This window comes from Oryctolagus cuniculus, chromosome 17 (assembly GCF_051225735.1).
Source record: "Oryctolagus cuniculus isolate XC-2025 breed Fujian yellow rabbit chromosome 17, ASM5122573v1, whole genome shotgun sequence".
In the NCBI taxonomy this organism is placed as follows: Eukaryota; Metazoa; Chordata; class Mammalia; order Lagomorpha; family Leporidae; genus Oryctolagus; species Oryctolagus cuniculus.
Window position 1 is genome coordinate 5,078,451 of NC_142883.1, and position 14,050 is coordinate 5,092,500.

Consider the following 14,050-nt stretch of genomic DNA (forward strand, 5'->3'; position numbering starts at 1 on the left):
CTCCCACGTGGGACACCTGCACTGGCTTCCTCAGAAGACGGGAGTCCCCCCATATATATATATCTGTCTCTCTGCCTTTCAAATAGATACCTTTTTTTAAAGCTGGGGGAAGCTTGGCATTATGGTCAACTGGACTCTCAACACAGCTCCAGGAGGAGTAGGGAGAGCAGCAGGCAGGACGGAAGGAGACGTGCTCAGTCTGCCGCCGGTGAGGGCGGCTCCATCTCTTCCCGTTCGCCAGAAAAACGCACTTCACGTGCCAACTGCATGGCCGTGGACCCCAGCCTTTCGTGCCTCCGAGGGCAGACGTCCACAAGCAAGGGCAAGCCCGTCTGACCAGGAGTGTGACAGAAGCAGGCCAGGTGGCTGGAGAGTGGCAATTAGCCCGACCTCCCCACCCACGTCACACACACAGCAAGCCCTGACCTCCTCACCCCAGCACAACCTCCACGGTGTCGGGTCACAGCGTGTTTGGGTAAAAAGTGACACTGAGCAACCTGGTTGGGTGCCAGGTGACTTGTCTCGGAGAGAGCAGGACCTGCTGACAAGCGCAGTTCTTTCTGGGGCCTGCAGCGAGCCTCATTAAGAGGAGCCAGGCAGAAGCCCAGGAGAACTGACCCGTGAAACGGCTGTCAGGACAATAAAAAAGCTGTGTCTAGGAGGTCCGGCCAGGAGGCCCAGGTCCCGCAGTCGCCAGCTCCACTCCAAAATTCCACCCCACTCCTTCCCGAGCAGCACCAGTGCTGATGTCACAGGCCACACTGCCAAGTCTCTCCCCGCCCTGCCTTTCAGGTCAGGGCTTTCAAAGCTGGGCCGGCCCTGAAGGGTCGGAGACGGTGACGTTGGAAGTGGCCTTGCAGTGCAGTGACACTGGGTTTTTGGCAGCCGACTGAGATGGGATCCTGAAAGGCCAAACGCTCTTCTCCCCGGGGCTGCGACTGACTCAGGCTACCCGAGGCCCCCACACACCCTACCCCAGCAGGGGCTGGATGAGGCAGTCGCCACACAGGGAGAGGCACCGGAGCCAGCCGGGGAGTGCGGCTGTTCACTCCTTCCACGACACTGCAGTGACGTAGCTGTGGCCAGCTGGAAGCCACAGCAGTACAGACAGGGCAGCCGGGAACAGGACATTTTCCTAAGAGTCTGTTTTCCCATCGTCCCATGCATGGGAAAGAACTGTTCTTAATGGTCTGCTCCGAAACCTTAAAGGGCCAGTCCTGCTCCCGGCCCATCGTGGCAAAAAGCACGGGTTTCGGAGCCAAAGATCCTAGCTCCAAAATGTATCAAATGCCAATAACCATGGCAAGTTCTTTATCCCTCTAAGCCTCTGTGTCTTCATTCGCAGAGGTCCTATAAGAACTACGCAAACTAGTACACACAAGGCTCTGGTACACACTAGGTACTAAAAAGAGCTGCCGTTACTATCATCAGCAAATAAGAAATAGAAACCAAATGTCACCTGGGCCAAGATAAGGATTCAAAACTAAGGCAGAGGAAATCAAAGGCTTACTATGAGAAAGCAATTAGCAAAACTGTCTTTACGTGTAGAAGACTAGAACCTACATGAAAAATATCCTAAGAGAACCTACAAATAAAATTCTAGAACAGAGGCCAGCGTCATGGCGCAGCAGGTAAAGCTCCCACCTGTGATACCAGCATCCCACATGGGTGCCAGTTTGAATCCTCACTGCTCCACTTCTGATCCAGCTCCCTGCTAATGTCCAAGTCCTTGGGCCCCTGCACCCGTGTGGGAGAACCAGAGGAAGCTCCTGGCTCCTGGCTTCAGCCTGGCCCTGCACAGGTTGTTGTAGCCATCTGGGGAGTGAACTAGCAGATGGAAGATTCCTCTCGGCCTGTCTCTCCCTCTGTCACTATAACTCTGAAAATAAATAATAAATCTTTTAAAAAAAATCTAGAACAAATAAACAGGCAAGACTGCAGGATACAAGGTCAAAATACAAATGTAAATTAAATTTCCATTCTGATAATGAAATCTTAGGAAACAGAAGTTTCCGGGGCAGATGTTGTGGCCTGTACCAGAGTGCTGGTTGGAGTCCTGGCTGCTCCACGTCTGATCCAGTTCCCTGCTGGTGCACCAGAGAGGCAGAGATGACAGCCCAGGGACTTGCATTCCTACCCCCCACGTGGGAGACCTGGATGGGTTCCTAGCTCCTGGCTTCAGCTTGGCCCAGCCTTGATTGTTGCAGGAATTTGGAGAATGAACAGGCAGACAGAAGTTCTCTGGCTCTCCTCTCTCTCTCTATTACTTTGCCTTTCAAATAAGTAAATGTATCATTTTTTAAAAAGAAAGAAAATTTTAAATGTGATTTAACTTTTTTTTTTTGACAGGCAGAGTGGACAGTGAGAGAGAGAGACAGAGAGAAAGGTCTTCCTTTGCCGTTGGTTCACCCCACAATGGCCACTGTGGCTGGCACACCACACTGATTCAAAGCCAGGGCTTCTCCTGGTCTCCCATGGGGTGCAGGACCCAAGCACTTGGGCCATCCTCCACTGCACTCCCTGGCCACAGCAGAGAGCTGGCCTGGAGGATGAGCAACCGGGACAGAACCAGCGCCCCAACCAGGACTAGAACCCGGGGTGCCGGCGCCGCAGGCAGAGGATTAGCCTAGTGAGCCGTGGCGCCGGCCTAAATGTGATTTAATAGTATAAAAAACACCCATGAAATACTTAGGGATGACCCCCACCCTTTTTTTTTTTTTTAAAAAAAGATTTATTTATTTATTTGAAAGGCAGAGAGAGAGATCTTCCATCAGCTGGCTCACTCCCTAAATGGCCTCAATGGCCAGCGCTGTGCCAGACCAAAGCCAGGAGCCAGGAGCTTCTTCCGGATCTCCCACATGGGTGAAGGTGCCCAGGCACTTGGGCCATCTTCTACTGCTTTCCCAGGCACATTAGCAGGGAGCCAGATTGGAAGTAGTACAGCTGGGACTTGAACTGACATCCATATGGGATGCTGGTATCACAGGAGGTAACTTTACCATTATGTCACAATGCCAGACCCTAGGGATAACTTAAATAAAAATATATGTAAGAACTGTCCCCTACTGAAATAAATTAAAGAAAACGGGCCGGTGCTGTGGCATAGTGGGTAAAACAATCGCCTGCAGTGGCAGCATCCCATATGGACACCGGTTAAAGTCCTGGCTGCTCCACTTCCAATCCAGCTCTCTGCTATGGCCTGGAAAGACAGTGGAGGATGGCCCAAGTCCTTGGGCCCCTGCACCCACGTGGGAGACCCAGAGGAAGCTCCCGGCTCCTGGCTCCGGATAGGCGTAGCTCTGGCTGTTGTGGCCATCTGGGGAGTGAACCAGCAGATGGAAGACCTCTCTCTCTCTCTCTCTCTCTCTCTCTCTGCCTCTGCCTCTCCTTCTCTGTGTAACTCTGACTTTCAAATAAATAAATAAATCTTTAAAAAAAAAAAAAAGAAATTAAAGAAAACCTAAATAAGTTGAGAGGTATACCAAACTCATAGATTGGAGGGTTCAATAGTAAGATGCCAATTACCACTAAACCTATCTATAGATTCAGTATGATCTCAATCAAAGTTGTAGTCGGCACTTTTGTAGAAATTGACAAGCTGACTCCAAAATTTATATAGAAGTAAAATACCTAGAATAGGCAAAACAATTTTGTAAAAGAAAAGCAAAGAGAACTCCAGGTGCCTGATCTGAGGTTTAATGAAGTGGTACTGGGGCAGGCATTTTACATAGCAGCGAGGACACTGCCTGGCACACCCCGTCCCATAGCACAGGGCCTGGGTTTGAGTCCAGGCTCTGCTTCTGACTCCAGCTTCCTGCTGATGTGTACTGAGAAGGCAGTGGTGGCCCAAGTACTGGGTCTCTGTCACCCAACAGGACACTCAGATTGAGTTCCCGGTTCCTGGCTTTGGCCTGGCTGCAGGCATTTGGGGAGTGAACCAGAAGCTGGAAGATTTCTGTCTCTGTCTCTTGGCCTTCCAAATGAATTAAAAAAAATTTTTTTTTTAAAATGGTACCAGCGGGGCCGGTGCTGTGGAGCAGCAGGTTAAAGACTCGGCCTGCAGCGCTGGCAACCCATATGGGCGCCAGTTCGAGTCCCGGCTGCTCCTCTTCTGATCTAGCTCTCTGCTATGGTCTGAGAAGGCAGTAGAAGATGGCCCAAGTCCTTGGGCCCCTGCACCCACATGGGAGACCAGGAAGAGGCTCCTGGCTCCAGATCGGCACAGCTCCAGCCATTGCAGCCATCTGGGGATAGGAGACCTCTCTCTGTGTCTCTACCTCTCTCTTTCAAATAAATAAAATAAATCTTAAAAAAAAAAAAGATAATCAAAAGGAAAAGACAGACTAGGAGAAAATATTCCCACGCACATATATCTCTGACTTGTAACCAAAATAACAAATTCATGTATTTAAATATTAAGATCAACAACCAAATTTTTCAAAAGGACAAAGATTTGACAGACACTTCAAGGAAAAACAAGCTCTACAAACAGGCAATACAAGTATGAAAGATGATCAGTATTAGCCGTTCGAGAAGTACAAATGAAAACCACAATATCAGCTTCTGCCCATTAGAACAACTAAAATGGAAAAGACTGACAAAAGGCCGGCGCCGCGGCTCAACAGGCTAATCCTCCGCCTAGCGGCGCTGGCACACCGGGTTCTAGTCCCGGTCAGGGTGCCGGATTCTGTCCCGGTTGCCCCTCTTCCAGGCCAGCTCTCTGCTGTGGCCAGGGAGTGCAGTGGAGGATGGCCCAGGTGCTTGGGCCCTGCACCCCATGGGAGACCAGGAAAAGCACCTGGCTCCTGGCTCCTGCCATCGGATCAGCGCGGTGCGCCGGCCGCAGCGCGCCGGCCACGGCGGCCATTGGAGGGTGAACCAACGGCAAAGGAAGACCTTTCTCTCTGTCTCTCTCTCTCACTGTCCACTCTGCCTGTCAAAAAATAAAAAATTAAAAAAAAAAAAAAGACTGACAATAGCTAGCACTGGGGAGGGGATGAACTCCTAATTGTTGGTGGGAATGGAACATGGTACCACCACTTATAGTCGGGAAGTTTCTTAGAAAGCTGAGTACTGCAAACATTTACTAAAGATCCAGCAATGAAAAAAAAAAAAAGTCCTCAAATTGTACACGAATGTTCAAAGCAGTTTTGTTCAAAATATCCAACAACTAGAAACAATCCCAACGGCCCACCCACGGGGAACAAATGAACGGATCGTGGTATTCCCGTGCCATGGAGTTCTACCCAGCAATGAACCCAAACAAAATCCTAATCTACACCGCGGTGTGGCTGAATCTCAACACATCTGTTGAGAGAGAGGACTCAGAAGGGTGCACAGTGAATGACTCCATGCATACAGCAGTTAGAACAGGCCAAACTGATCTATAACGACAGGAAGCCAATCATGGCTGCCTGGACAAGGAGAGGAGGTGACTGCCAAGGGCACAGGGAGCAGTGTTCAATATCTGGATTCTGCAATGGGGACATCGGTGCATAAGCTTGTCAAAGTTCTTCAGACTCTGTATTTACATAGATGGATTTTATTCTGTCTGAATTTTGTCTCAATAGACTTGATTTTTTAGGAAGTGAGGTGGAATCTGAGATCCAACTAAATCAGCTCAACAACATCTATAAAATCCAGCACCTGCTCGACTTTGGGGGAATATGAGAGAGAGAGGAGGATGAAGTAAACAAGATTTACCATGTACCTACTGTGTGTAAACTACACCAGGATGTTGAGCAATGTCCTTTCCAAAGAACTGTAAGATAAAGGTCTCTTCCCTAGATGGAGTTCTATTTTTTAAATTTTTTAAAGATTTATTTATTTATTTATTTGAAAGCCAGAGCTACAGAGGGAGAGACACAGAGAGAGATATCCCCTATCCACTGGATCACTCCCCTAATGGCCATAACAGCATGATCTGGGTCAATCCGAAGCCAGGAGCCAAGAGCTTCTTCCAGGTCTCCCATGTGGGTGCAGGGGCCCAACACTGGGCCATCTTCTGCTCCTTTCCCAGGCACATGAGCAGGGAGCTGGACCAGAAGTGGAGCCGCCAGGACTTAAACCAGCACATTCCACATGCTATGCTGCGCTACAAGCAGCAGCTTTACCCACTACGTCACAGCGCCGGCCCCCTAAGATAGATTTCTAATACAGCCAGTTTGGGGCTATTATAAAAAAATTTACTAAGATTCAAGTTGGCAGGGAAATACTAAACAGGAATTAATTACCAACAGCAGGAGCTGCAGGGAGAATTAAGTGTGGGCTGAGGGTCCCAGGGGAAAACTTCCCAGAAGAGGTGAGGCTGCAGCTGTACACCTAAGAAAGCTGACCCAAGCGGGAACTGGACGACCCAACTACGGTCCCAGGGGAGAAATGCGGGTAGCCTTCTTGAGACGGTGAGTGCGTCCACTTGGTGAGATCAGAAAGCCTGGTTAAAGGGGGAGCGAAGAAACGAAAGACCACACAGGACAGGGACCGGGGCCGATAAAGAAAGAGGCACTGAGGAGCCACTCAGCTCTCTGGGTACACCCCAGTACCCCAGTATTTTAAGAGGGTAGAGAACAGATCAAAGGGAGAAGGGAAAGAAATCACAGGCAGTGGTGGGTGTTGGGCACAGGGGTGAACATGTGGTTTGGGACGCTCATATCCAATATTGGAGTGCTTGGGTTCGAGTCTCAGCCCCACTTCCAGTTCCAGCTCCCCGCTAATGCGCACCCTGGGAGGCAGCAGATGACGGCTCAAGTGCTTGGGCTCCTGCACCCACATGGGAGACCTGGATGGAGTTCTCACCTCCTGGCTTCAGCCTGGCCTAGCTCCGACTGTTCCAGGCGTTTGGGAGTGAACCAGCAGGTGAAAGGTGTCTGTCTCTTTCTCTTTCTGCCTTGTGAATAAATACTTCTTTAAAAATTATAGGCATTAGGGTGCTGGTGCTGTGGTGCAGCTGGTTAAAGCCATGACCTACAGCACAGGCACCCCATACGGGCACTGGTTCACGTCCCGGATGCTCCACTACCGATCCAGCTCCCTGCTAATGCACCTGGGAAGGCAGTGGAGGATGGCTCAAGTCCTTGGGCCCCTGCACCCACAGGGGAGACCTAGAGAAAGCTCCAGGCTCCTGTCTTTGGGCTGGCCTAGCTCCTGTCATGTGGCTATTTGGGAAGTGAACCAATGGACAGAAGACATCTCTCTCTCTCTCTCCCTCTCCTTCTGTCTCTCTATAACTCTACCTTTTAAATAAATAAATAAACATTTTAAAAATTACATGTACTAGAGTTAGAAGAAAATGATAATAATCTTGGTCTACCATGATGAGTATGCAGACAGGCTACAACAGCAGGTGTAAAATCACAGAGATGGGTGCTTCCTGCTGTCAGGCTCAGAACCACCGTCAAAAGGAGCCAAGTGGGTGCCGAGGCTCAGGTGGAGGGCAAGATGAGGAGTTGGCTGTCCTTCTAATCCCTTCTTAAATTTCTTCATTTATTTACTGGAAAGGCAGGGTTAGAGAGAGAGAGAGAGATTTTCCATCTGCTCACTCACTTCCCACATGCTGCAACCACTTGGGCTGGGCCAGGCTGAAGCCAGGAGCCAGGAAATTCTTCTAGCTCTCCTACATGGAGACAGGGGCTCAAGGATTTGGGCCATCTTCTGCTGCTTTCCCAGGAGCCTCAGCAGGGAGCTGGATCAGAAGTGGAGCAGCCAGGACAGGAACTGGCACATGTGGCACAGCCTGCAGTGCCAGCCCCCTCCTTATCCCTTCTAACAGGATCTTCATTAGCTGGGTTTGCGTTCTAGCCATGCCCAACACACCAAAAACACCAGCTGACGGATTTGTATTCCGCTGAACAGCAGTGCCCAGAGGGAACTAATTGATAGGTTAACATCAAGCAGCAGGGAGGTTTTTAGCTGCAAGCCGGAGTCCTACCTCAAGGGGGGGGGGGGTCCTCAATGTGTTATCAATGACTTGGGTGAGGAAACAGCTGGTATGCTAATCGAATTCTCAGAAAGCACAAATCTGGAAAGGAGATCAAAGTCAAGATCCAAGAAGATCTCAACAGGCTGGAATGATGGGCCAAATCTAATAGGCTCAATTTAACTGGGAAAAGTATTAAGCTCTGTACTTATATCCAAAAACCAGTGTGTAAGTCTACCACAAAAGACTTAATTAAATGCAATCTCAATACTACAAGTGAGCGTGGCCACCCGAATTTCGTCCTCATGTAGGCTGCATGAACAGATACGCCGTGTCCCCAGCTTTCTGTACACCCCAAAGCACACCCGGAATATTTTGTTCAATCGTGCATCACATACTTTAAGAGGGACACCAACGAAACTGGAAGGCTTCCAGAGAACAGTAATCAAGTGGGAGAAACCATGGCGCAAGAAATAGTTGGAGAACTGAAGACATTCAGTCACAACATCAAAAACACACACGGGGCGAGGGCAGGGCTGGAGAGGCAGGCCGTACTCAGGGAGAACTCCAAACAGGGACCAGGGCAGGGGGCAAGTGCTGCAGGAGGCAGCCTGGGGTCAACACAACGGCCACTGCAGGTTTCTTAGAGGGGCAGGGAAGCAGCATTTAGCCTAGCAGTTAAGGTCCCTCCGCTGTATCAAGTACCTGGGTTAGAGCCCCAGCTCTGGATACCGACGCCAGCTTCCTTCTAGTGCAGACCCCGGGAGGCGCTGGTGCTGGCTCGAGGGACTGGCATCCTATCACCCAGGTGGGAGACTTGGATGGCGTTCCAGGCTCCTGGCTTTAGCGCCCAGCTACCGCAGGCTTTTGGGGGAGTGAACTAGTGAATGGGAACTATGTCTCCTCCCTGTCTCTGTCTCTTGAATAAATTAATTAGAAAAAAAAAAGGCAGGAAGGCATAGACTTCCCTGTGAGGCAGTGAGTTCCTCACTGCGAGAGACCACCACGCAGACGCTGGGAAATTCGAGAGAGAATTAATGCGCCCGGTGGAGGGAGGGAAAGAGGTAACTCTGGTCTCTTCCTGGGAGACCCGGTGGCTTCTACAGCTGAAAAGATGCTCAGCTCTACTCATAGGAGACTTTCAAATTAGATGACAACAAGAAAGCAAAATTGGAAGGCTCCCCGCATGACGTCAAGACTCACAAAGTCACAGTAAGCAAGGCAGTGCGGTATCGGCCTAGTATGAGAGCCCAGAAATAGATCTAGACATAAACTGGCAATTGATTTTTGAGAAAAGCACACAGGCAAGTCAAGGGGGAAAAGACAAAGCGTTCAACAAATGGTGCTGGAACATCTGAATATTCAGATGTAAAAAGTTAACAATAACCGTGGAAATATGACTTGCACCATCTAGAAAAATGAACACAAAATGGATCAGAGACCCACACAGAAGTGAAACTGTGAAACTCCTAGAAGAGATGGGAGAATTGTGACCTTGGCATGGATTTCACAGATTCAATAACAAAAGCCTAATCCACCAAAAAAAAATAAAAAAAAATAAATCACACGTGGGAACTGAATAGATGGGGCCAGGAGTAGCGGGGAAAATTTTTACTGAATATATTTTTGTATCTTTGACTTTTGCCTTCTGATTTAAAGATGTACTTATTTATTTATTTGAAAGGCAGAATGACAGAGAGGGAGAAACAGAAAGATCTCCCACCTGCTGGCTGACTTCCCCCAGATGGCCAGGGCTGGGCCAGGCTGGAGCCAGGAGCCAGGAACTCCATCTGCGTCTCACAGGAGGGCGGCAGGGGGCCAAGTACTTGAGCATCTTTCACTGTCTCATTAGAGGGCAGCTGGATTGGAAATGCAGTAGACAGGACTCAGACCGGCACGCTGATAGGGGATATTGGTGTCGAAAGTGGCTGCTTGGCAGGCGCCACGGCTCACTAGGCTAATCCTCCGCCTGCGGCGCTGGCACACTGGGTTCTAGTCCCGGTCGGGGCGCCGGATTCTGTCCTGGTTGCCCCTCTTCCAGGCCAGCTCTCTGCTGTGGCCCGGGAGGGCAGTGGAGGATGGCCCAAGTGCTTGGGCCCTGCACCCCATGGGAGACAAGGAGAAGCACCTGGCTCCTGGCTTTGGATTGGCACAGCGCGCCAGCTGCAACTCACCAGCCATAGCAGCCACTTGGGGGGTGAACCAACGGAAGGAAGACCTTTCTCTCTGTCTCTGTCTGTCTCTCACTGTCTAACTCTGCCTGTCCAAAAAAAAAAGTGGCTGCTTGTCTCTCACTGTCTAACTCTGCCTGTCCAAAAAAAAAAGTGGCTGCTTAACCTGTTGTGCCATCACACCAGACATTGTGTCTTTTCTCTCTCTCCATCTCAAATAAACAAATAAAATGATAAATTGATGTATATTTTACCACAATAATAATAATAATAAAAAGCCAGCAGCTTCTACCTCTGTTTCCCAAAAGGCCCTGCATTGTCTTACTAAGCAACATCCCCGCCCTTGGGTTCCATGTCAACTTAGTGGAAGTTTACACTCTGTGACTCTCTCCCTGGTATATTTCTTCTGCTCATCTCCTATTGAGGAAGTCTGGCATCACAAAAGATCTCTTCCAGAGGATCTTGCAATTATAAAAACCGGGTCAAGCCGGCGCCGCGGCTCAATAGGCCTGCGGCGCCGGCACACCAGGTTCTGGTCCCGGTCGGGGCACCGGATTCTGTCCCGGTTGCCCCTCTTCCAGGCCAGCTCTCTGCTGTGGCCCGGGAGTGCAGTGGAGGATGACCCAAGTGCTTGGGCCCTGCACCCCATGGGAGACCAGAAGCACCTGGCTCCTGCCTTCGGATCAGCGCGGTGCGCCGGCCGTAGCGCGCCGGCCACGGCGGCCATTGGAGAGTGAACCAACGGCAAAGGAAGACCTTTCTCTCTCTCTCTCACTGTCCATTCTGCCTGTCAAAAAATAAAAAATAAATAAATAAATACAAAAACCGGGTCATATAATCACACTAAAATATCTGGTCTCCCAAACGCCCTACATGGCTCTCCTTCTCTTAGGCATCCCTCATCCCCCATCACTTCTGGGCTCTGCAGCTGGCAAAGCTCAAAGCAATCAGGGTGAGATTTGCCCGGCCTGATTCCACCAGCAGGGCTGGGTCTAAATCTGGCCCTTACCCTACTTGCTGTGCCAGGGGACCTACACTGTTTACTACCGCCTCAGCAGCCACAGGCAAAGCTCCTCATTACACAAACCCCTGATCACCAAGCCACACATTCCGGGAGAAAAACATTCCTGCTTCAGCCTGGCCTAACCTTTCGTTCACCTGGGCTGCTGTCAACAAATCCAGGGTGGCACAGAGACGGGGTTTAAACAACATTTTTAGAGGAGCCTGCATGTTCTGTAAAGCCAGGAAAACAACACTGGCCCTGTAGCAAGCTGACAAACGCTGACACTGGTTTAGCGCGGCCCGGAGCTTCCCCACTGTAACACCAGGAATGGACCGGACCTGGAGACTTGTGTCTTTCCAGCTCACACTTGAGCCCCCTGCCCAGGTCAAGCAAGGCTGTGGGTGCAGGTGCTTCTCCCGGTAGTCCCTCCCCCTCCCAGCAGAAACCGTCTCCTGACCCTTATTTAGGGGGAAGGGAGAGAACTGAGGACTGTGCCCTTCGTCTCTCATCAGTTCTGCAGGAGTTAAGATTTCCAAACGGCAGATCTCCACACTAGGAGCTGGCACTCCCTCACAGCTTCTCAAAATAGAAATGTGCAGGGCTTTGTTCCCTTCCATTCCAGCCGCCCAGCCCCTGCCCTGCCGGGCTAATCTGCTGAGGTCCACTCGCCACAAACAAGGGGCGTGGTGGTGGTGGGGGGAGTTAGCTTGCAGTTATTTGGGGACGGATTATCAAGGGGATGCTTTGTACTCGCGTTGCACCTCCCCAGTCAACGCACTACCCACAGAATCCACCAGTTCCCCTGTGTGTAGCTCTGACAAAGAGAACCGGCGAGTGTGGAAGTCAGAGCTGACACAGAAGCTGAAGTGAGACGTAGAGAGTGTGGCTTGTATCTGAGTATGCTGTCTCCACTCCAGGGTGAACGCGGTCTGCCTTCTGATATGTTCTGATCGGTACAGTGATTTTCAGACTTTTCATTCCAGAGGTCACTTTTATTTGACTTTGAGATAAGGAACCCTACCTGTACCATTGCTTTAAAAAACATCTTGGCTCCCTCTTCAGAGCTCACAGGTTGGCCCTTCTTTTGCCAGGAGTTCCATAAAGATACCACAGCGGTTTTTCTCCTTTCAGTGGTTTTCAGCCTTTTCCAGCCTCCACGCAGTTCTTGTACCCAAAACATCCCCATTAATGACATTCCCCAATGACACCGTAATGGCTCCCCAAAACCCAGGAAGAGATTCACCTTTCTGCCGATCCTACTCCACCCCAACACCCCCACACCATCCCTTGACTGACAATCATGGAAATAACTGATGTGCCAAACTACAGAAAGATACAGCAAACACTCATACAAGAAATCAGGGGCTGGTGTTTGCCGTAGCAGTTACTACACCACTTGGGACGCCCACATGCTGTAGGGTATGCCTAGGTCTGAGTCCTGGCTCTGCTTCCAATTCTGAGTTCCTGCGAATGCACACCCTGGGAGGCAGCAGGTATGGTCCAAGCGTTCATGTCCCTGACACCGAGGTGGGAGCTCTGTTCTGAGTTCCAGGCTCCTGGCTTCAGCCTGGCCCAGCCACAGTGTGTTGCCGGCATCTGGGGAGTTAACCAGTGGTCAGAAAATCTCTCTGCCTTTCAAATAAAAACATGAAAATAATTTTTAAAAGATTTAAAAATTTATTGGAAAGGCAGAATTACAGAGAGGGAGAGACAGAGATCAGTCTTCCATCTGCTATTCACTCCCCGGACGGCCTCAACAGCCAGGGCTGGGCCAGGCCAAAGCCAGGAGCCGGGAGCTTCATGCGGGTTTCCCACGTGGGTGCGGGTCCCAAGGAGTTGGGCCATCTTCCGCTACTTTCCCAGGCGCATTAGCAGAGAGCTGGATCAGAAACGGAGCAGCCAGGTCTCAACTGGGGCCCTTAAGGGATGCTGGCATGGCCGGCAGCAGAGCCACAATGCTGACCCCAAAAATTATTTCCTAAAAAATGTCAGCCAGTGAATTACCTAGTGGTTACTTAAAATTAATGAACACAAACATGCATTAAAAACCCAGCAAGTTGGGGCCGGTGCTGTGGTGTAGCAGGTAAAGCCGCCGCCTGCAGTGCCAGCATCCCATATGGACACCGGTTCGAGTCCCAGCTGCTCCACTTCTGATCCAGCTCTCTGCTGTGGCCTGGGAAAGCAGTAGAAGATGGCCCAAGTCCTTGGGCACCTGCACCCGCGTAGGAGACCCGGAAGAAGCTCCTGGCTTTGGATTGCTGCAGCTCCGGCCGTTGCAGCCAATTGGGGAGTGAACCAGGCCTGGAAGATATGTGTCTCTCTCTCTCTCTCTCTCTGCCTCTCCTTCTCTCTGTGTGTAACTCTTTCAGATAAATAAATCTTTAAATAAATAATAAAAACCCAGCGGCCGGCGCCGCGGCTCACTAGGCTAATCCTCCGCCTAGCGGCGCCGGCACACCGGGTTCTAGTCCCGGTCGGGGCGCCGGATTCTGTCCCGGTTGCCCCTCTTCCAGGCCAGCCCTCTGCTGTGGCCAGGGAGTGCAGTGGAGGATGGCCCAGGTGCTTGGGCCCTGCACCCCATGGGAGACCAGGAAAAGCACCTGGCTCCTGGCTCCTGCCATCGGATCAGCGCGGTGCGCCGGCCGCGATGCGCCGGCCGCAGCGCGCTGGCCGCGGCGGCCATTGGAGGGTGAACCAACGGCAAAAGGAAGACCTTTCTCTCTGTCTCTCTCTCTCTCACTGTCCACTCTGCCTGTCAAAAAAAAAAAAAAAAAAAAAAAACCAGCAAGTGCTAGACAGCATGCTGGGGATCCTACATACACCCTCACAACCCCTCTGCGAGAGGCTCAGAGAACTCTTTAATTCGCTCAGAATTAAATTAATTCGCTCAGAGCTGGAAGGAGCTAGTTACAGCGGACTGAGAACTCTGGGCTCTTTGGGTTCCAGTCGCGCTCTTGGTCC

General features: G+C 50.8%; 1 protein-coding gene across 7 annotated transcripts in view; it reads right to left on the reverse strand.

The window, feature by feature from the left end:
• Positions 1-14,050, reverse strand: part of TMEM94 (transmembrane protein 94) — a 39,692-nt gene that overhangs the window by 24,610 nt on the left and 1,032 nt on the right. The gene's annotated exons all lie outside the window — the stretch shown is intronic.